Source organism: Mauremys mutica, chromosome 4 (genome assembly GCF_020497125.1).
Source record: "Mauremys mutica isolate MM-2020 ecotype Southern chromosome 4, ASM2049712v1, whole genome shotgun sequence".
Classification (NCBI taxonomy): domain Eukaryota; kingdom Metazoa; phylum Chordata; order Testudines; family Geoemydidae; genus Mauremys; species Mauremys mutica.
In genome coordinates this window covers 19,261,192-19,282,905 of record NC_059075.1, presented here as the reverse complement: position 1 = coordinate 19,282,905, position 21,714 = coordinate 19,261,192, and the positions used below count along the sequence as shown (strand labels likewise).

General features: G+C 42.3%; 1 long non-coding RNA gene across 1 annotated transcript in view; it reads right to left on the bottom strand.

The window, feature by feature from the left end:
• Nucleotides 1-18,567, bottom strand: part of LOC123370471 — a 50,890-nt gene extending 32,323 nt beyond the window's left edge. Inside the window, exons 1-3 of the long non-coding RNA XR_006579423.1 lie at nucleotides 18,431-18,567; nucleotides 17,636-17,778; nucleotides 6,458-6,590 (exon numbers count right to left, since the gene is read on the bottom strand). This is a non-coding gene — a long non-coding RNA (uncharacterized LOC123370471). The remainder of the gene's footprint in view (nucleotides 1-6,457; nucleotides 6,591-17,635; nucleotides 17,779-18,430) is intronic.
• Between the last annotated feature and the right edge of the window lie 3,147 nt (nucleotides 18,568-21,714).

Sequence of the window (21,714 nt, the reverse complement as noted above, 5' to 3'; positions counted from 1 at the left end):
GTTACTCCATAACTGTCCACAAAGAGGGTTCTTGCTATTTCTTCTGAGGCATCTACTACTGGCCACTGTCATTGACTGGGAAGTGCTTAGCCATGTGCTTAACTTTAAGCATGGCCTTATTCCCATTGAAATGGGTCTATTCCAATCATTAAAGTTAAGCACATGATTAAAAACTTTGACATTAAACAAGTACTTAACTTTCAGCAGGAGACTAATCCTATTGATTTCAATGGGACTAGTCAATTTCTGAAAGTTAAGTACATGCTTAAGTGCTTTGTTGAATCTGGACCATTAGAAAATGGAAGAGATAAGGTGTAAGAAATATGAGGGCCTGACTTGAAATCCCAGATCTGAACACCCCTACAGTTTAAGCTTTGATTAAAATATGATCTGGGACCCAGATCTGGATTTTACAAATGGCTCCTAGCCTTATAATGAACAAAACCAAACCTCAAGATCTGAACCCCTGTGAACTTTGAGGGTTTGGAATCTTGGCTTTGGATCCATAGTTTGTACTTGACCCTATCTCTAGTATTTGCAGTATTTGTTCAGTAAATTAAACTGCTCTTTTTTCAGGTTGAAACATTTTCACAAAATGCATTGTGGTTGTTTAGCTGTGGTTCATTGGGCACTTTCATCATTTAACATTAGAAATGCAAAGCGTTTTATTTTAGATTGATTTCAATGAATTTTGTAATTAAAAGATTTTCACTTTTTTATCACAGGAATTACTTCATGCTTGATAGCAAGAGGCCTTGACATGCATTTAATGTTTATTTATCAAAGTAGCAAATCACTGGTAATTTATGCAGGGTCTAGGCTCTATACAATGAGGTTGATGTCGCAGTAACAAATTTTTAATTAAACAGGGATAACTTAAGAACTGAATGTGTTGTGGTATCAAAATGTTTGAACCAGTATTTCATTATATTCCTGTTAGGTTTCCATGTCACTTGGAATTGCTTAAAATTTAATTGATAGTTGGGTGGGGGAAACTGGTGACTAATCAAAGACAAAACTTAAGTCTGTTACAAACTAGGACATTCTGGGACTGTGTGAAGCATTTATAATAATAGATCTTATAATCAGATAGGCAAACAAAAATATTTAAGAGCAACTCACCAAGGGTCTGTGGCTACACTTAGCACTTCAAAGCGCTGCCACGGTAGCGCTGCCGCGGCAGCGCTTTGAAGCGCTAAGTGTAGTCAAAGCGCCAGCGCTGGGAGAAAGCTCTCCCAGCGCTGTCCGTACTCCACCTCCCTGTGGGGAATAACGGACAGCGCTGGGAGCCGCGCTCCCAGCGCTGGGGCTTTGACCACACTGGCGCTTTGCAGCGCCGCAATTTGCAGCGCTGGAGAGGGTGTGTTTTCACACCCTGCTGCAGCGCTGCAAATTTGTAAGTGTAGCCAAGCCCTTTAACAGCAAAAAAAGTTTTAAGTATATCAGAAGCAGGAAGTCTGCCAATCAGTAGGGCCACCAGATGATTGAGGTGCTAAAGGAGCACTCAGGGAAGATAAGGCCATTGTGGAGAAGCTAAATTAATTCTTTGTATTGGTCTTCACTGCAGAGGATGTCAGGCAGATTCCCATACCTGAGCCATTCCTTTTAGGTGACAAATCTGAGCAACTGTCCCAGACTGAGGTATCCATAGAGGAGATTTTGGAAAAAAGTTGATAAATTAAACGGTTGCATTTTTAATTTGTTATTTATTTTTATATATTTAATTGTTTATTTTATATCTATTTAATTATTTAAAAATTAAAATAAGTCATCAGGAGCAGATGGTATTCACCCAAGAGTTCTGAAGGAACTCAAATATGAAATTGCAGAGCTGCGGTATGTAACTATCACTTAAATCAGCCTCTGTACCAGATGACAGGAGCATACCTAATATGATACCAATTTTTAAAAAAAGGCTCCAGGAGCAATCCTGGCAATTACAGGCCAGTAAGCCTAACTTCAGTACCAGGCAAATTGGTTGAAATTATAGTAAAGAACAGTAATTTCAGACACATAGATTAACATGATTTGTTGTGGAAGAGTCAACATGGCTTTTGTAAAGGGAAATCATGCCTAACCGATCTACTGGAATTCTTTGAGGGGGGGTCAAAAACATGTGGACAAAGGTGATCCAGTTGATATCATGTACTTGGACTCTCAGGAAGCCTTTGACAAAGTCCTTCAGCAAAGGCTCTTAAGCAAAGTAAGCAGTCAGGTAATAAGAGGGAAGGTCCTCTCATGGATCAGGAACTGGTTAAAAGACTGGAAACAAAGGGTAGGAATAAATGGTCAGTTTTCAGAATAGAGGGGTAAATAGTGGTGTCCCCCAAGAATCTGTACTGGGACCAGTGCTGTTCAACATATTTATAAATGATCCAGAAAAAAAGGGGTAAACAGTGAGGTGGGGAAATTTGTAGACAATACAAAATTACTCAAGATAGTTAAGTCCAAAGCAGACTGAAGAGTTACAACGGGATCTCAGTAAACTGTGACGGAGCAACAAAATGGCAGATGATATTCAATGTTGACAAATGTAAAGTAGTGCACACTGGAAAACATAATCTCAACTATATATACAAAATGATGGGATCTAAATTGGGTGTTACTACTCAAAAAAGAGATCTTGTACTCATTGTGGATAGTTCTCTGATAACATCAGCTCAACATGCAGCAGCAGTCAAACAAGCTAACAATGTTATGAACCATCAGGAAAGCGATAGATAAGAAGACAGAAAATATCATAATGACACCATATAAATCCATAGTATACCGGCAGCTTGAATAGTGCGTGCAGGTGTGGTCACCCCATCTCAAAAAAGATATATGTGAATTGGAAAAGGTACAGAGAAGGGCAACAAAAATTATTAAGGGTATGAAACAGCTTCTGTATGAGGAGAGATTAAAAAGACTGAGACTTTTCAGCTTTGAAAAGAGATGACTAATAGGGGATATGATAGAGGTCTGTAAATCATGAATGGTGTGGAGAAAATGAATACGAAAATATTATTTACTCCTTCACATAACACCAGAACTCCTAGTCCAATGAAATTAAGAGGGAGCAGGTTTAAAACAAACAAAAGAAGTACTTCTTCACACAACACAATCAGTCTTTGGAACTCATTGCCAGGGGATACTGAGTTCAAACAAGAACTAGATAAGTTCATGGAGGATAGGTCCATCAATGGCTTTTAGCCAAGATGATCAGGGATGGAACCCCAGGCTTTCAGTTTCCCTAGCCTCTGATTGCCAGAACCTGGGAGTGGATAACAGGGAATGCATCACTCGGAGCGCACTGTTCTTGAAGCACCTGGCATTGGCCACTGTTTGAAGACAGGTGTGACATGGTCCCTGGGGTGCAACCTAGACTGTGCAGCCACAGAGCACTCTGTCCCACCAACCTGGATTATCTCTCATGGACTCCATGCATCTGAAGAAGTGGGTTTTTTACCCATGAAAGCTTATGCCCAAATAAATGTTAGTCTTTAAGGCGCCACCAGACTCCTAGTTGTTTTTGTGGATACAGACTAACATGGCTACCCCCAATACTATCTTTCATATTGTGATTTTGACATCAAGCTACAAACCTCTGCTAAGCACTGCACTTACAGACATCCACAGGCAAGGACTCACCCAAGTGTGTTACATGAATGATCTCTCAGCCACTCATGAAGCATCAATAGAGAGGCTCTAGCCAATCCCCTATCCCTGCCAGCTCCCCAGTCTTGCTCCTCAAAACTGTACCATTTTGCACTGATCAGAAGGCTGATCAGTGTAAGTTCATTTTACTTAGTTCACCACTTCTTCATAAGAAAGTGTATATACACCCACCTTTTTAACCTGAGCAAATTTCCCAAGCAGTTTAGACAAACTCCTGGTAAGGTTAAACTTTAAAATAAGTGTATTAACTATAGAAAGATAGATTGTAAGTGATTATAAGAGGTAAGTGTAAAGGTCAGAAGCAGTTAACCTAAGAAATAAAAATAGAAACAAGCATTCTAAATCCTAAACTTTTAATCTAAGCAAGGGAGGAATCAAAGAGCTTTTCTCACCCTGACAGATGGGACAAGCAGGTTACAGTTCCTTAATATACAGGCTGGACTCCTTTTTCAGCCTGAGATCACTCTTCCCCAGTTCAAAGTCTTTTTCCTCCAGATGTTCCTCCAGGTGTTGAGATGGGCGGGGGGGGGGGAGGGAAGGGGAGGCCAAGTGATGATGTCACTGTCTCTTTTTTATACTTTTCTTCAGTTTGCTGGAAAAATCTTTGCTGTGATGTGTGCCCGCCCCCATAGCATACCTGCCTTCTCCTAGAAGTCTGTGGGATAGTGGATTGGGTGTTGATGAGCCATTAATCACCCATCTGGCTATTGATAGCTACTCCTTTGTTGTAACTGAAAGACTGGTTGTGGGTGTTCCCAACCTCACAACATATTTCCGCAACACATATAACAATACTTCATAACTTCATATACAATGATAGCACATATAATCCAACAGGATATTAATGTTCAACAGATCAAGACTTTTACAATGATACCTCACAAGGCATACTTTCTACAAAACATATCATAATAATATTATAATGGTAAATAAGGGGGCTCCATGATGCTACCTTGAGGTACAGAGTGTCACAACAGGATACTGGGCTGACCCAGTATGGCTGTTCCTATTATCTTTATTTTTCCCTTTTCTCTTTCCCCTGTCCAGGATTCATTGGGCTTTATCATTGTTCGTAGCCACTCTCCCTTGAAGTGAAGTGATACTGAAGGACTGCATCTTTGGAAAAAGAACAGGAGTACTTGTGGCACCTTAGAGACTAGCAAATTTATTTAAGCATAAGCTTCCGTGGGCTACAGCCCACTTCATCAGATGCATAGAATGGAACATATAGTAAGAAGATATATATATACATACAGAGAACATGAAAAGGTGGAAGTTGCCATACCAACTCAAGAGGCTAATTAATTAAGATGAGCTATTATCAGCAGGAGAAAAAAAAACTTTTGTAGTGATAATCAAGGCGGCCCATTTCGGACAGTTGAGAATAAGGTGTGAGGCTACTTAACAGGATTTCTGTGGAGATATGTAGAACTATTGGCCAGCTCTCACATTGTGATGGGCAGTAGGCAAAGGTGACACAGCCTGAAATGACCCCCACTGGTCTGGAAGGGACTCGAGTTAGGCAGTTTTTTCAATCACTTTGTATGGACCAGAATCTAGCTTATTACATGTGTGGTGTGGTACTCTATAATAGCATCACAGTTCCCGATTATAAGGCAGCAGTGCATAACTAAAACATTACACTGTTGTTCCAGAGAGATATAGGGGTAACATTTTCAGAAGTGCCTAAGTCCCATTTTCAAACATGATTTATCAGTTATGAGCCTAACTCTCACTGAAAATCAATAGGACTTAGGACCCTAAGAGCTTAAGTCACTTTTTAAAATGTTGAGACTTAGGTTCTTAAGTCAACACTTTTGAAAGTACCTAGAAATCTAAAGGTGTAAAGCTCAGCTCCAGAAAAGTACAGACTGATTACTCCAGTCTGGCTTTAGATATTTTCCTGGGAAAACTGGGCCCTTCTCTAACAATAACATCCAGTGTAGAGAAAAAAGTTGCATTAACTGTGTTGTGGGGAAAGTTTGTCCCTCAAATGCATTCAGAATTTAAGAACAATTCTTTGATGTTTTAGGTGATAAAACCCTTTATTTAACTAATAAACTGAAAGAACTAGAAGGAGTTTCATTTGGTGTGAGCCTATATGCAATAGTCACACATCCCTGTACCTTCTACCTTAGGGTGACTGTATGCAGCAACCACTGTCGCTGCAATGCATTTTCAATTAGCATATGCAGTGCTCTAAAACTGCGTTGTTGGATAGCCCATAGTTCATGAGTTATTACAACATATATGCTTGTGGGGTACATTACCCCACAAATGCATTAATTAGCATATACAAATTATATTTATGGAAAAAAACCAGCTTGCTTAGCGAGGGATACATACAATAGAAGATACTCTCACTAAAGCAAATGTGTACATAGACCTCCTAACTATACAGGATAACAGTGCACCATATTTGGGATACATTTGTGCCCCCCTCTACTTTTTTGATACAGAAAAAATGTTTTTCATGCTAAATCATGTTTTCCACTAATTGTATACATGTGCGTAGGTAACAATGTCCTAAACCAGCATATTTGGATGGCCACTAGTTGTTGAGTTATCACAACATATGTGCTCGCGGGGTACAACATTAGCTCCCTGATGAGGATACGTGTTTCATACCAACTGTATAGCCTTCACTCTTCCATTACTCTGTGCAATATCTTTCAGTAGGAGCTAACTTTCGGCTGACTTCTCCCCACCCCCACCCTCACATGCCAAAAATGTGCCAGTTTGAGAACAAAGGGAACATCAGAGTGAGTTTGGTGGGAAAGCTGGAGAGCCCAGAAGTTACCTGCTGTTATCGCGGTGGCTGTGCTCTCTGTCATGTCATATTTCCTATTTGCATAGCTGTGTGCGTTTGCTCTTTCATCACTGTTGTTAGCAAGCCGTAATCAGTTCATTTTATGGCTGTCTTCAGCTAAATTCTTTGTTGATTTTAACATGACAGAAGTTGAAAAGATTACATATTATAAATAGATAATTAATATATCAGCACAGCTTGTTATTCTCTCTCGCTCTCCCTCTCTTCATGAGAATCAGTGTGAATGGTGATTCTCTCTCCCTTTCGCACATGGACAGTCTGAGAATTAAAATGAAGCCTGACAGCTTGATTGGAATTTCACTTAGTGTCTTTATGTTTAAAATGAGAATGCCTGTGCCATGGATAGAAAGGTCAGTGTGTGAAAATGACACCAGAGCTCAGTACGTTGGAGGGTATTCTTAAAAAAAAAAAAAAAGGCAAGCAAATATGTGGGGTTTTTTTATTTCAGTCTGACCCTGGTTTTGAGAGCTACCTATTTAGGTTCTTATATAGCCTTGAACACTTATAACTGATTACATTCACTAATGTTGTGAGGCAGTCTCAAAACATTTTCTAAGGTAAAGCAGCATAATACCCATTTTATAGATGGTGAACCGCGGTATGGAATGACTTGCCCAGGAAATCTGTGGCAGAGCTTAGACTTCAACGTATGTTTCCCAAGAACAGGCCACAAGTCCATCCTTTCACCCTGACTGTAAGGAAAGTCACAGACTGCAGTCTGTAACCCGGTCCCTGACCTCCCCTCTGCATCTCTAAGTGAAAGAGAACCAAACCCTGTGAATCTGAGAAAGGAAGGCACAGAAGAGGAGGGAGCATCTCTGCAGCATGCTTGCAATTCACCAGAAATATAAAGGCACCTACAGATATGAGAGTGCCTGTGATGTCATCACTAAGGCCTCAGTTTAATGTTGATTATGGGTCAGGTAGTTTGGGCTCCTGTGCACTTGCCTGGATCACTTCATTGAAATAAAGGTTTCGCTTTTCTCTGCTGTTAATTGATTGCTTTACGGTTGCCCTACCCTACTGGCAGCCACTTCATCTCACCTGTAGCTATGAGCACTCAGCGCTGCAGATACAGCAACTAGTACACAAAGGCCATTCAGAAGGATGATCTAATCTGAATTTTAAAAACAGAAGGAGATTTTAATAGGAAATTACTTGTGTGAACAAGCTTTGGCTCAACTTGGAGAGTCAATATTAGGTTTATACAAAATATGCAAATACCTTGGGAATTCTAGGTATTGCATTGTGCTTCAGTTTCTCACTACTGACCAGTTTCCATTTTAAAAGGCATTATTATTTAGATAACTGTATCACTGAGAGATCATTACGGTGCTAGGCACTTTACACATACAGTACAGGCAGTTCTAGCCCTGAAGATCTTACTGTCCAAATAGGCAAGCCAGAAAAAAGAAGACTTTCTATCCCCATTTTCCAGATGGGGAGCTGAGGCACAGAGAGATTAAGTGACTTGCCCAAGATCACATACAACATTAGCAGCAGAGCTGGAAATTCAGCCCTCATCTTTTGAATTTCAAGCCAAGGCTTTATTAACCCAAGACTATCTATCCTCTCCATTTGCTTAATCAATAGCAAGATCTGCAGATGGTGATTAAGCCAAGAATAATCAATATCCTGCACAGATCAGCTCTTCCTGAACTAGTTAGGCTGCTTTTCAAGTAGCGTACATGTCAATATGAATTTTATTTCTTCCCCATATTGGGTTTTCAGAGTGCAAGTTTGAGTGTGAGAGGATAAAGCTGATGTGTACTAAAGAGAAGACGAGAAGGGAGTTAGCCAGGGTGTTAAAAGGAAAGAGCATAAGGGTACATCTCCAGCCTGAGCCTGAATGTCTACACTGCTATCTTTAGACCCACAGTGTGAGCCCCATGAGCCCAAGTCAGTTGACCTGGGCTCTGACACTTGCTGCTGTGAGTTCTTTTTTGCAGTGTAGACACACCCTAAGGCCTGGGCTACACTAGCGGCGAGGTTCGAACTAAGATACGCAACTTCAGCTACGCGAAGTCGAAGTATCTTAGTTCGACTTACCTCATGTCCTCACAGTAGCGAGTTGACTGCTGCGGCTCCCCTGTTGACTCCGCTTACTCCTCCTGCCAAGGTGGAGTACGGGCGTCAATTAGCGGATTGATTTATCGTGTCCAGATCAGACACGATAAATCGATCCCCAATACATCAAACACTACCCGCCGATCTGGCAGGTAGTATAGACGTACCCTAAGAGTGTGCATGCATGTGTACATCCATATGAAAGAGAAGGCCCTCACATGACTTAATGAAAGTACCCATGACTGGTGTAGATAAGATCCTTACTTTCTGAAGCTTATTTCTTTGGGAAATATTGCAAGCACTAACCATGCTTTTGCATTTTACTTTGGTTTCATTCTGGTTTCACCTTCATATTGGTGGCTTAGACTCAAAGGAGAGAACAGTTCATCAGAATGAAAAAGAAAGAAGTGCATGGTCTTCACCAGCACTGGAAACGTATAGAAAAGATGATTCTACTTCTAGTACTATATCAATCCAAGTAGAAATGGGAGGATGAAAAATTAAATCTTAATGGAAGCATGAACCACTCCTATATATCATTAGTTCCTGGGCCAAATAATGCTAAGGGTACGTCTGCACTGGCAGAGTTACATCGCCACTCAGAGAGTGCTGAAGGGAAATCGCTGTTGTGTGTTCACACTGTCAGCTGCCTGCACAATAGCAGGTTCACACTTGTGTCATTTGCACTGGTAGTCAGAGCAGTGCATTCTGGGCAGCTATCCCATGAGCATCTCTTCCTCTTATGCTGCTAAGAGTTGTGGGAAGGCAGAGGGGGTGACAGGGCATCCTGGGTCCTGTCTCAATGCCCCGTGATGCGTTGCTTTGCATCCCAGCAATCCCTGTACGTCCGTCTGCATTTGGTGCCATCTTTCAACAGTTTGCGTACTGCACGCTCTGCCTCTCGATCTGCAGGAATGGATCCCGCATTGTTGACCAATATTCTGCCTGCTCTCACTAACATGTCAGGAGTGACAGGGGAGTTATTCCTTAAACTACAAAGGCAAGAGGAGTGCGACATTGATCTCACCACGCATAGTAGCTACTACATGAGATTGTTTCTGGTATTCATGGAGGTGCTGACCACAGTGGAATGCTGCTTTTGGGCTTAGGAAACAAGCACGGAGTGGTAGGATCACATCGTCATGCACATCTGGGAGGATGAGCAGTGGCTGCAGAACTTTTGGATGAGGAAAGCCGCATTCATGGGACTGTATGATGAGCTCGCCCCAGCCCTGTGGCACAAGGACACGAGAATGAGAGCTGCCCTGTCATTGGAGAAGTGCATGGAAGCTGGCTATTCCAGACTGCTACTGATTGGTTGCTAACCAATTCGGAGTGGGAAAGTCGACCGTTGGACTTGTGTTGATGGAAGTGTGCAGGGCCATTAAATGCATCCTGTTTCAAAAGACCATGACTCTGGGCAATGTGTGTGATATTGTGGATGGCTTTGCACCAATGGGGTTCCCTAGCTGCGGAGGGATGATAGATGGCACGCATATTCCTATTCTGGCACCAGACCACCTAGCCACTAAGTCCATTAATCAGAAGGGGTATTTCTCTATGGTTCTCCAGGCACTTGTGGATCACCATTGGTGTTTCACGGACATTAACGCAGACTGGTCCGGAAAGATGCATGATGCATGCATCTTTCAGAACACTGACCTGTTCAAGAAGCTGCAAGCAGGGACTTTCTTCCTGGACCAGAAGATCACTGTAGGGCAAGTCGAAGTGCCCATTGTGGTCCTGGGAGACCCTACTGTGGTTTATGAAGCCATACACGGGGGAACCTTGACAGCAGCAAGGAGTGGTTCAAGAACAGGCTGAGCAAATGCAGAATGACAGTTGAGTGTGCTTTTGGCTGTTTAAAGGTCTGCTGGCACTGCCCATATGGGAGGCTGGACCTGGCCGATGACAATATTCCTATGCTTATAACCGCATGCTGTACACTCCATAATATTTGTGATGGGAAGGGTGAAAGCTTCACTCAGGTCTGGACCACTGAGGCTCAGCACCTGGAGGCTGAATTTGAACAGCCAGAGACCGGTGCTATTAGAGGGGCACAGCGTGGGGCCATAAGGATCAGGGATGCCCTGAGGAGCAATTTGTTGTTATTCTTGGGAGTGCAGTGCTTGTAATGTGAGGAGGTGATTGTGATTGGTGCAGATGATGCACTGTGAAGGTTTAAGAAAATTGCCTGTTGCTTTGCAGGGCTCTGTTTGCTTTCAAACCAAAACCATTCTTTTATTAAAAAACAACAGTTGGAGGAGAGAGACAAACAAACAAAAAAAACCATTAGCACTGTGGGGGATGATGGAAGGGAGGGTCCCAGGAGGAGGTGGGGTCCCGGGATCGTTAAAGATTTGTGTATGTCCAGGTATCATATGCAACCTTGTCCTTTGGAGTACAGTGCAGTGGGCACTGTACTTCAGCAGGGCTGAAATGCTGAGGGATGGGTGTTGAGTGCAGTGGATAGTGGGAGTCTGCAGGGCTGGACTGGGCAGGGGCAGGAGTGGAATGCAGCGGGTACAGACTGGAGCCAGGAGGTTGTTAAGAGTTTGTTGGCAGTGTCGGGGGTGGGGGCGCATAGGAAAGAGTTTTGCGACAGGGGAGGGCGGGCCCGGAGCTGATCGACTTGCAGTGCTAGTAGTGCCTGGAGCATGCCCGCTTGGCGCTCCATAATGTTTAAGAGCCACTCCATGGCTTCATTCTGGCGCGCTGCGTTCTCCTTTCGGTCCCTCTTCTCGCTGTCCTGCCACTCCTTCAATTCTTGTTTTTCAGCTGCGGAGTGCATCATGACATCACGCAGAAAGTCCTCTTTAGTTCTTCTTGGCCGCTTTCTAATTCTGCACAGCTATTCAGCCAGCGATAACAAAGGGGGAGGCTGGGTTCCCAAGGTCATATCCATGAAGCCAAAATGCAACATTTTACGGAAGCAGCATTGTTTGCAACACAGAGAACACTGATTCAGTGATTTAAAACACAGCCACTATTCACTTACCTATCACTAACTGACTAACCCCCGGCATGCACACATGAGCCAGAAGACCCCCAAAATGGTGAGGAGCCACAGGGGCAGAGGAAATCAGTGTTCCTGGACCCTACTGTAGGGGGGTCTTATAATCATTCCTGTCCCCATATTTTCCACAGGCTGTGTTCATTATGGAAGATATCTCGCTGCTGAGGGTAAGCAGGGAATCAAGGGAGGGTCTTCTCCAAGACTGCGGCTTCCGCCCTGGCTCTTATGCCTCTTGCCTGTTTGCTGCAATGGTCCCCCTGCCCCTCCCAGTGATGGCAGAGTGGCACAGGAAAGTTACCCTGAGTGGGGCAAGAAACAAAGCAGCTCTGCCAAAGAATCTGCGGCAGCGGATTGCCCAGTATCTCCAGGAGAGTTTCCGGGAGATCTCTGAGGCAGATTCCTGTGAAATGAGGGAGTCAATCAACACCCTGTTCCGCCACTCAGACTAGGCATGTGGTGGTACATGCATCATACAGACACAAGCCTGCTTTCTGCAATTCTCCTGCCCCCAACAACTCACTCCAGTGATTCCCAAAATCAAAGCCCCTTACCAGGGGTCTCCTCCCCTGTTTGTGCTTCACCAAGCTCCGACCTCTGTGACTGGCTAGCCTCCTCCAGGGTAGAGAAGAGCTCCTGGCTGCATGCATCTCTGAACCCCAAGTCGTCGTCTGCCTCTGGGTCTCCCTCCCCCTCCACATCTTCATCCAAGATTTCCTCCTCCTGGCTCGGTCCACTCTCGACTGGCACACGAGCCACCGAAGTATCCACAGTGCCTTCGCAGTGGAGGTGGTGTCACCACCAAGTATTGCGTCCTGCTCTTTGTAGAACTGGCAGCTCATGGGCATAGCACCAGAGCAGCAGTTTGCCTCAGACGCCTTGTGGTAGGTGTTCCGCAGCTCCTTCACTTTGACTCTGCACTGAAGTGTGTCCTGGTCATGGCCCCTTTCTGTCATGCATCAGGAAATCTGTCCATAGGTATCATAAATCCTATGGCTGGAGCGCAGCTGGGACTGGACAGCCTCCTCTCCCCAAATGCTGATGAGGTTCAGCAGCTCAGCATTGCTCCAAGTGAGGGATTGCCTGGTGCATGCACGCATCACTGGTCAAACAGGAAGGGGAATTTTAGAATTCCAGAGGAACTTAAGGGGTGGGCCTCATGGTTGGTCACCTGAGGGCAGGGCAGTAGAGTTCAAACCGATGACCAGAGAGGTGAGAACAGGCATTGTGGGACAGCACCTGGGGGCCAATTGCTGCGCTGTAATCGACCAGGGTGTCTATACTAGCACCACGGTGCTGTACCCCTGCCGCAGAAAGCTGTACGCCTCTCATTGGGGGGGTTTTACCGTTTCTGGGCACTAAGTGTCTTGGCAGTGTGTACATCTCGGGAATTACAATGCAGAAAGCTGCTTTACTGTGCAGAAACTTGCCAGTGTAGACAAGGCCATCTGACCAGTGCAACAGAAAACCACTCCCAAAACAAACAAACAAATGCTTGAGATGCTAGACAAGAACCTAAAAAAAACAATATAGGAGACACTCTGAAGAACAAATCAAAATGTGCAACACCCTTGAATGCTCCAGAGCCTAGCAGAGAGCTCCCACCGTTTTGCCAACCCCAAGCGTTAAAAATCATGAGAAAGGTTTTTCAAAAATCATAAGATTTTTAAGCCAATTATGAGATTTCAAATATAATATTTTTTTGAGGAGGGAAGTTATATGCCTTCTGGTCTGAGAGCATTTAGAGTTCACATTTTCAATTTTTTTCTCCCCACCACCATGAGGGCCAGAAAATCACCTTTTTCTATGAAATGAAAGGGAGAGTTGGCACGCTGCTATCGCTAGCAGACTTCTGCACTGGAAAATGAAGACAATCTCTGACCATATCCTGAATCAGTGAGCAGAAACTAGGGAGGGAAATTGTGAGGCACACAGCATGGTGCAAAACCAGAGATGAGCAATGCCAGAGGAGAGGTTGAGACAGACAACACTTGCTCCCCTCCGTCCCCCATGTTCAAAATACAAAGGGTGCAAGGAAAATATTTCCTTGAACTACCAGGGATCATAAAAAATACTTCTAATTAAAAAGCAACGAGGAAAGATTGTGCCTGACTTTGGGAGAAAGGAAAGAGATGGCAGGAATGTCATCATGCTGTGTAAGAGCCTACTTCTGGAGCAGGAATGGACTTGGGGTTCAAACACCAAACATAGTTTTTACCCTTATCCTCAGGGATAAAACCAGACCTCTGAGTCTGGGTCTTTTTTTACATGTTGGAAGCCCTTGGACAGCTTGTCATGCCAATAAAGTCTAAGTTAATTCAACGAAATTGCAAGCCGAATAGAAGTCTATGTACACAAATACACAGACTTCTATTCGGCTTGCAATTTCGAACACCCAAATGAAAAACAAAAATGTATGGCAAGGACTTAAAGTGAGGAGCACAGCTACAAAGAGGCCTCATTTGGAGTACTGTGTCCAGTTTTGGGCCCCACACTACAAGGAGGATGTGGATAAATTGGAGAGAGTCCAGCAGAGGGCAACAAAAATGATTAGGGGGCTGGAGCACATGACTTATGAGGAGAGGCTGAGGGAATTGAGATTGTTTAACCTGCAGAAGAGAAGAATGAGGGGGGATTTGATAGCTGCTTTCAACTACCTGAAAGGGGGTTCCAAAGAGGATGGATCTAGACTGTTCTCAGTGGTAGAAGATGACAGAACAAGGAGTAATGGTCTCAAGTTGCAGAGGGGGAGGTTTAGGTTGGACATTAGGAAAAACTTTTTCACTAGTAGGGTGGTGAAGCACTGGAATGGGTTACCTAGGGAGGTGCTGGAATCTCCTTCCTTAGAGGTTTTTAAGGTCAGGCTTGACAAAGCCCTGGCTGGGATGATTTAGTTGGGTTTGGTCCTGCTTTGAGCAGGGGGTTGGACTAGATGATCTCCTGAGGTCCCTTCCAACCCTGAGATTCTATGATTCTATGAAAGTAGCGGAAGGAATCTAAAGACGTGGCAGATTTAATTTCTCTGCATGTGTAGCACTGAGGGGCTCAGAGTGGCCTGTCCATTCCTTCACACGTAATGGGATCCCTATTTGCGGCTGAAGTGCGCAACTTCTAGTCGTGTTTTCAGACTTATGTGGTTGAATGGTCAGAATTCGTATACAACAAATGTATTTGTTCTGCTTTTACAGCCAATTTTTGCCCCAAATTACATCCTGTTCAAAACGTTTTAATATCAACAATTCAATAGCCCAACCAGAGTGCCAGCCCACTGCCAAAGACCAGGGCATGGGTAGTCATGCCCAGTGGTTGGTGCAGGAGCCAGGGTCAGACCCGGAGTCAGTGGCTAGATGCCAGAACTGGAGTCGGGGTCAAAGGCTAGAACTGAATTCAAAGGCCAGGTGCCAGAGCTAAGGGTCAGAGCCAAAGTCAGGAATTGGAGCTGAAGGCCAGAGGCAGGGATCAGAGCTGGAGTCAGAAGTCTGGAGTTGGAGCAGAGGGTCAGAGGTTGGATGCCAGAGCTAAGTGTCAACATTCGGTTCCCTGGACTGAGGCAAGGCTGGAGCTAATGCATGAGCAGGGCTTGGGAACAAGCAGGCACAGAAGCTAACACCGTTGTGGGCAAATACTTTGAGCAGCAGCAAATTGCTGCTGGGCTTAGGAACAAGACTGATAGTTTCCTCAGCCAATCAGGCAGGGCCTTCTGTCTGGCCGTCTAGCTGAGGTAGCCCAGTGTACTCGTTAGGCTGTCAGGAGAGTGAGCAGGCGCAGCTGCAGGGCATTATCTCTGACACCCATTGATGTAGTATGCAGCAAGCGTAGACTATTATGCCACTATTCATAAAGCTAATTCTGACTTTAAAATACATAGAAACATAGTTGGCTTGATTCTCATTTACATAACTTGAAGTGGGTATTAATGCCCTTTGCACTGCCACAGACTGAATGTAAATGAAAATCAAAACCTGTAGGTTTTCCATTAGTGATAACTTTCCTAGAGACATATTTCAAGGATTCTGTTGTTTAACTACAAAGATCTTTTAGAATTCATATGCAATAATTTAGTAACATTCAAATGTAATGCTCTGGATGCAAGCACATTATAAAAATGTAAATATCCCATCTTTTTCTCTTAAAAAATATACTCCCAAGATATCATTGAACAAACTCACACACATTATACTTGGGAAACACACTCAATAAATCATGTCCAGAAAATCCCCTGAATGGAGCTAGAATTTGTTGCTCATCATTTTGGTCTCTTTTAGCCATTCTGCAGCTCTCTGGTGAGTTGTAGTTTAATAACTGGGCAATGCTTTCAGTTTTAAGTTTTGATTCTTTTGATTTTAATGCAAGACAAAATAGCCCACTTAGTAGGAAGTGATTTTTTTGAAGATCACTTGGGAAATGAAGAAAGTGAAAACCAATCATTCTGAATAGTTTATATTAAAATGTGAGACGAAGGAGTTTTTATGTTTCCTAAATACTTGAAAAATACTATATTGAAAAGAAGGACTTGAAAAAACCATTTTAATTGGATGGGTTTAAAAAGCTCAGAATTGTTGTTTCACTTTGCATCGTAATAATGACACAAACACAGTGGTTTAAAAGTGTACTTCAAATTAATAATATTAATCAGCTGTTGCTTTATTGAAAAGGGAATTTGCCAGTCTAATTTGCAGAGACTGTTGAAACATGGAATTTCATTTCCATGGAAAATTCTAACATTTTGAAATTTCCTTTCATCCTGAATCAAAATGAAAAGTTTAAATTTCAAAATTTCACATGAAACAAAATTTTCAAAAGTTTTAGTTTGGGAAATATCAAATAACTTCTTCAAAATGTTTTGTTTTAATAAGGTCAAAATGCTTCTTTTTTACTTTGAGACTAGAATAGAATAGGTTGAAATGATAAAGTTGAACTAAAGCACTTTGATCTTCTTGAAACACAGCATTCTGATAACATTTAATTGAAAATTTTGACAAAATTCATATGTTCCTGCAAACATTTCCTAAAATCTGCATTTTCTGAGGGAAAGATGCATTTTCCCAATGGGAAACTGTTCCATCAGAGAATTTTCTACCAGCTCTAATAATTTGGCGTTTTTTTTTTATAAAAGCCTTCTCTGTTATTTTAGACTAAGATAATGATTAAAACATGGTAAACCAAAATTTCATCTCAGTTATTAGATGCAGATTACTTTTGAGCTATTCAATATGCATCGTCCCAGCATACATCAGTTTTGGTCCTGATGTTTCCCTTTGTAGTGTTTTGTGCAGCAGAGATGAAGGATGGTCTTGCAGTTAAGCTAGGATGCAAATTAACTGAGTTATTGGCTCTGTCACAGACTTCCTGTGTAACCTGGGCAAGTCATGTAACCTATGTGTGCTTCATTTCCCCATCTGGAAAATTAGGAGACTAATACTTCCTTTATCTGTTTAGACTGGAAACTCTTGGGCGCAAGGACAGTCTCCTCCTATGTGTTTATACAGTGCCTAGCATAATAGAACTCTGATCTGAGGGTCTGTCTATACTACCCCCTGGATTGGCGGGCAGTGATCGATCCAGTGGGGGTTGATTTATCGCGTCTAGTCTAGATGCGATAAATCAACCCCCAAGTGCTCTCCTGTTGACTCCTGTACTCCACCGCCGGGAGAGAAGCAGGCAGAGTCGATGGGGGACTGGCAGCAGTCGACTCACTGCAGTGAAGACACCGTGGTGAGTACATCTAAGTGCGTCGACTTCAGCTACGTTATTCACATAGCTGAAGTTGTGTAACTTAGATCAATCTCCCCCTCGCCCCAGGTGTAAACCAGGCCTCAGTTACAAATAATAATGAACTCCTCTAGCTGGTACATCCTATAACATATTCTACTGAGTATTGAGATGGGATTTGCTTTACTGTTCCCCCACTATAGGTCGAATTTTGGCTCAGAGTATATTTTTATAGGCAGGTTCATTAACCTCCAGAAAAAACATTGGTGTGCCAGTGTAATAAGACTAATATAGGTTTGATAAAGCAGTAATTGAATGCTAATTAAATATCAAAACAATGAAAGAAAAACACCTACCGAGGATTACACACAACGTGGAGGGATTTCCAAATTTGCTGCTAATGCAGCATAACAATTTCCTGCACTGTTAACAGAGTAGAGTGTTCTATGTTCGTTTCTGCTGTTTATGGAGATAATAGGAAACCTTTGAATTGTCAGCCCTGTATGTAAGAGATAATTTAGTCTCATAATTATAGAAATATTAAATACATAATCACATTTGTGCACTTAATTGAGTTTGGCAAGATTGTCCTAGGAAATTAGATATCAGTTGCTAAAAATATACATTTACATGTAATAAACATAATTTCTTTACCTTGTTATATGCCAAGTGAACACCTAGAGAGCCCTTTCAAATGTATTGAGAAGGAATATAGGCATAATGCATTACAAGAGCATAATTGTATTTTTATTGCTCGTTAAATTTAGAGTTAATTACATAGCAACCAGGTTTATCCTTTATTATATTAAACCTCGATCCAGGCTCTCTAAACTTCAAAAAATAATAAAAAAGCTATTTCCAAGTACACATATAATCCTTGTTTCGTACATGTTTATTTTTTTAAAGTGCACTCAAGGGAGGCCAAGCATTCATTATTGGGCTCTCCTTCCAATTGTATAGAGAAGAGTTTGTATGACTCTGGTTCAGAAGGTCTGAGCTTCACAAGGTGGTCAGATAGGGCCAGAGTGGGCTTTGAATCAGCACCTAAGGCCCCAAAGCTGCGATGAGTTCTATGTGAGTGCAGGGTTCAGCTGATTTGAGCGTTAGGGGCTAGGCATGTTCTGAGTGAGGTTGCTATGTCTTTTGTCTACCTTTTCCAACTGGGCTTCCATTTTCCATGTCTGACACATTTTTAACTCCACTCCATCCCTCTTCTTTTAGTGGCTAAAATTTTAGCATTCTCTCTGCAGTGGGGTGCCGCTGTTGCTGTTGGGAGAATAGTTTCTTCCATGATTGATCTGGGACTAGCTGTTAAGAAATATTAACATTTTTGATACAGAATTAATATTTTTATCTGCATCTCTTTATGCCCATCGCCATAGTACAAAACCCTACTTTTGCAAAGATGTTGTAGAACATCTAAACCGTTCATACAATTATGAGTTCTTATATATCTGGAAGCAACAACCTTGTAGAGCTTCTAAGATTTGGGGAAACAATGTTGCGAAAGATCCCTGTTTTGCAGAGCTTAGATTGCTCCATGTGGATCCTAAGAGCTCTGCAGGACTGATGCCAGAAACTCCACTTCTGTGGTGAGGATCTTCAAAAGGGAGGACCTGCAATCAGTGCAATCCTGGATGTTAGCGTATGGAAACAAGGGATTCACACTAGTATCTATGATAGAAGCTGTTTGTTTAACTAACATTCACAGGGATGGCTTTCCAAAATTGCACCTAAACCCTCTATCATAACCTGTTTTAGGGCCTGATTCAAAGCTAAATTGATGGGAATCTTTCCATTGACTTAAATGGTTTCTGGATCAGGCCATTATGATAGCTGGGATCTTTTCTTCACCGCTAGCCTCAGCCAGTCCAAGTATCCTAAGACCAGCTGCCTCCAGGCTATAAAACATTCACATTTTCATCAGGCTCCTCCTTCCTGCTAGTTTCTTGATACTATGACATAGGTTTGGAAGCATGCACAGTCTGAAAGAGGGCATGAAACATCACTTTAAAAATCTGTATCAGCAACAGCTGAAGGAAATGTTAATGAAGAATGCTCTCAGACCCCCATGAAAAGCCAGATATGTTTCCTAATTTCCACATAGAAACAATTTTGGCTCACTTTCAATTGAAAAATGAGGCAATCGTTTTTACAAAAACAGATTTTGTTTCCTATGACCAATAATACAATTATTCATAAATGTGCAATTCCACAGGGACACATTTTATAGAGAAACGTGTAAATGCTTTATTTCCAGTTTATAGTACTTTGAAGGTGTAAGGCTAGGCTAAATGCCATTTTTACAGACTCTATCAAGTTCTTGATTTCTCAGCATGACCTAATGCCCTTTTCAATCCATTTCTACTGATTTTAGCCACTCATCTAGTTGGCAAACATGTCATAAGGTCAGGGCTATGAATTCCAGTGTTTCAAATGACACCTTGCCAGATGTTCGGTGTGTGTGTCATGAATTACCAATATAAATTCTTTTAAAACGGCAAAATAAAATAATAAAATCTGCTCTAAGACTGGAATAATGTGCAAGTGCCGAAAATTCTAAATGATGCAAAGCAAACAGAGACTTAAGAATTTAAGCTTTTGTTGGATGAGCCTCCAATGCAGACATTAATGTTATCTGATTAGGTGTGAACCGAGGTGTCACTGAAACAGAAAACAGGACACAGTTGAAAAAACAGTGAAGTTAAAGATAAGGCAACTTTGTAGCATAAGCCAGAAAATTCCATAGGATTTATTTCACCATAGTAATTTTAATATCGCAAACTTTATAATCTTGGAAATTTAACCTTAGTGCATTTTCCTTCATCTAATACACACAGTTTCATTTTGTAAGATATGTAGGTTTTGATTATGTTCTATGGAAATAATTACATTAATGAAATTTACACAATTTACTTATTATAATTCCGGTGATGCTATTTTGTTCCTATGATCTTAACTGTCACATTTTAAAATATTGGCTAAAAATGAAAATTTGAAAGACCATGGGCTAGATTCACAAGGGGACCTAGGGATTGCAATGCCTCCTTTTAGGCACCTGGAAAACCATTGCGATTCACAAACCCTGGGCTAAGTTCTTAGGCTCCCGATACTGGAGTCAGGCACCTAAGACCAGAGGGGAGCGGAGGAGGAAGAGTGAGGCAGCCTCTGAACTGGACTGGGCACCACAGATGAGTTAGGTGGAGGAGTGCCTATCTTCCCCCTGTTTGTGGATCACACTGGGGCTTATCTATCTAGATGCCTAGAGGGAGGCAGCAGTGCACATGCCCAGAGGCAGAAAAATAGGCCTCTAGGCAAAATCATAAGTGCTGTGTGAGGTTAGGCACCTACAAGGTTGGGTGTCAGCTGAGCAGGGGTTTTGCAAATGCCACTGGCACCTAAATCAAGAATTTAGATGCCTAAAGTGGTAGTTACATGCCTAAGTCTTTTTGTGAATGTAGCCCAATGAGTCTCATCTGGAGTCCTCTACTCAGCAAGCACTTCGGCCACATCTACCCTACCCGCCGGATTGGCAGGTAGTAATCGATCTATTGGGGATCAATTTATTGTCTCTCATCTAGACGTGATAAATCGATCCCTGAATCGACTCCTGTACTCCACCTCAGCAGGTGGAGTAAGTGGAGTTGACGGGGGAGCCGCAGCAGTCGACTTGCCGCTGTGAGGATGGCCAAGTAAGTCAAACTAAGATACTTTGACTTTAGCTACGCGAATAGCGTAGCTGAAATTGCGTATCTTAGATCGACCACCCTGCACCCAGTGTAGACCAGCCCTTCCATTAACATCATCGGGAGCTTTTGTCTAAAAGTAGAGACTGCAGGACTAGATGATAAACTCCACTCTCACAAACACATAAAGAATAAATCCATTTTATAGGTTTGAAATAACCGTAACTTGATTTTGAAACCCAAACCTTTGAAACATTTCTTCGTGCAACCAGCCAAGTGGAGTATGGGGACTAGGTTTCCAGCTGGTGTAATTCACTGTAGCTCCACTGAAGTCAATGAAATGATGCCCACTTATGCCAACTGAAAATGTGGCCCTCTAGTCCCAACTCTCTGTGTTAGGAGGAGATGTGAGCAAAAAGATGGGGGTTTTGGTTTGCTGTCAATTCTGAAAACTAGGGGGGGAAACCATTTAAATTTTTGGTGAAAAGTTTAAAAAAATTATTTCAGGTAGAAAGAGACTAACAGACGTTTTGCAGCATGAGCTTTCGTGGGAGAATACCCACTTCGTCGGATGCAAGTGGTGGAAAAATCCAGACTAACACGGCTACCCCGCCGATACTTGTAGATTTTAAGTATTATTTTAATCATTTTATTTTTTTAAAATAAAATTGAAGGAAACATTGAAACAAGAATAATTTTGAATTACAAAATTGAGACTTTTAAAAATAAACAATTTAAATAAAATTTAA